This window comes from Coenobita brevimanus, chromosome 33 (assembly GCF_032717465.1).
Source record: "Coenobita brevimanus isolate Jiangsu-jjx chromosome 33, ASM3271746v2, whole genome shotgun sequence".
NCBI classification, from domain to species: Eukaryota; Metazoa; Arthropoda; class Malacostraca; order Decapoda; family Coenobitidae; genus Coenobita; species Coenobita brevimanus.
The window spans coordinates 30,131,743-30,133,854 of NC_136986.1; the positions used below are offsets into that span (position 1 = coordinate 30,131,743).

General features: G+C 43.5%; 1 pseudogene; it reads left to right on the forward strand.

The window, feature by feature from the left end:
- The first annotated feature begins 218 nt into the window (after positions 1 to 218).
- Positions 219 to 337, forward strand: LOC145395996 (5S ribosomal RNA; annotated as a pseudogene).
- Positions 338 to 2,112: the final 1,775 nt, after the last annotated feature.

The window sequence follows — 2,112 nt, forward strand, 5'->3', positions numbered from 1 at the left end:
CTTCCATAAAAAGACCGTGAATTAGAACATAGAAAATATTATACAATGACTACAAATATGCAGTGATAAAAAAAAAAAAACTATATTGTTCGCGTTAGCCTGATTCTCTTGTGTCCCGCCCCCGTCTGATGGCCCGCCCTCTTCCAGCTCTACTCGTTGCTGATTGGCTGAGATAATTATTCTTCTTACTGATAGAATAATGAGCCTTACCACGAAACAGTATCGGCCATACCACATTGAGTACACCGCTTCCCGTCCGATCACCGAAGTTAAGCAACGTTGGGTCTGGTTAGTACTTGGATGGGTGACCGCCTGGGAACACCAGATGCTGTTGGCATCCCTACGTGTCAAGTGGGGTTGGTGGAGGATTAGTGCCCCTCCCTGTAAAACAATTAACTCTAAGCCCTTTGCCACCCCGTTTGGGATATATGGCGTCTGGCAATGATGATGATGATGACTTTGAATTCATTTCTGTTTGACAAAGGAAGCACTAAAATTTGCTAACTGGATCAAAATCAGTTTGAAAAGAGCCACCCCGCCTCCTTCCGCGACTGCAGCTGAATTTTGGCGCCAAGGAAGTTCGGAGTTTGGCAATAACAGATCGCAGCTGTGCCGCTATTACTATTAAACATATTAAGTCATTTGGTATGTCTGGTAAGTTACCACAGTATCATAACCATATCGTAATTTTCCCGATACAGTATAATTATTTATACAGTATAATTATTTACACCAACACTGCTGTATGAGAATTTTGATTCTATACACGTGAAGTTATTAAAATCTTATAGAGGGAAAAGGGTTGTGCTGTGTGTGTGTGTGTGTGTGTGTGTGTGTGTGTGTGTGTGTGTGTGTGTGTGTGAAGTTATTAAAATCTTATAGAGGGAAAAGGGTTGTGCTGTGTGTGTGTGTGTGTGTGTGTGTGTGTGTGTGTGTGTGTGTGTGTGTGTGTGTGTGTGTGCGCGCGCGCGTGTGCGTGTGTGCGTGCTCGCGCGCGCCAGTCCTCCTCCTCCTCTTCCTCCTCCTTTCAAATTCATCTCCCGTTCCTCCGTTACTTTTGTTCTATATTTCTTATCGTCTTTCATTTACCATCTTATATATAAGGGAAAAGTCAAAACAGTTCTTTGTAGAAGGTATACCTTTTTATTTTCATAGAGGGAACTTTCGTTACTTCACAAACCTTTCAGGCCGATGACGTTCCTTGGTACTTTTTTCGAACCTCCTTTACTACAAAACATATTTCCTAGTTACATGGAAAAGATATCATTGCAGTTAAAGGGTCAAGTAAAAGTTTTGTTGCTTCGATTAGCTAGAGCGCCTGACATGTTTGCCTGACGTTGGCTCGGCAAGTCTGGCTCAGAACTCCTACTCGGGCCGACGGGTGAGTGGGCGGGGCCAAGGGGGCGGGGCACAAGAGAATCAGGCAAACGCTAACAGTAAAGCCATAGCACAATGGGATCTCACCACCAGCGTAGACGGAAAGTGTTTTCTCGGCATATAATTTTGCACCTCCATTTCTAATTTGATGCAAATTCATGACGTAAAACACACACAAATAAAGCCAGCCAGCCAACCTCACAACTGAAAACATTACCACTCCGCTCACTTCGCAAAGCGGTTGGTAAGCGAACGGAGTGGAAATGTATTCAGCTGTGAGGGTGGCTGGCTGGCTTTGTTTGTGTGTGGGAAAACAAGATATTTCATGAAAAACTTGAGCTATCAACATGAGACTTTCAGGGTATCAATATAAGGCCAAAAACTCTGGACGAAGTCGAAAATGGGCACTCGGGGTCAAGATCAAGGACATCAAAGGTCAACTAATTGACCTTTAGCAACCATTTTGGTGACAACCTTCATATCGAGTGCCCATTTCAAACTTACGCAAGATTTTGGCCATATCTTGATATCCTAAAAGTTTCATGTTGACAGCTCAAGCCGTTCATGAGATATCTTCATACCAACTCACAAACAAAGCCTGCCATCCAACCTCACAATAGAAAATATTACCACTCCGTTCGCTTCGCAACGCTGGGGGTAACAAGATATAAATGAAGCACAGAAACAAGAGAGCATTTAGGACGGGAGGAGATTCAGAGTTCTATACCCACTAAC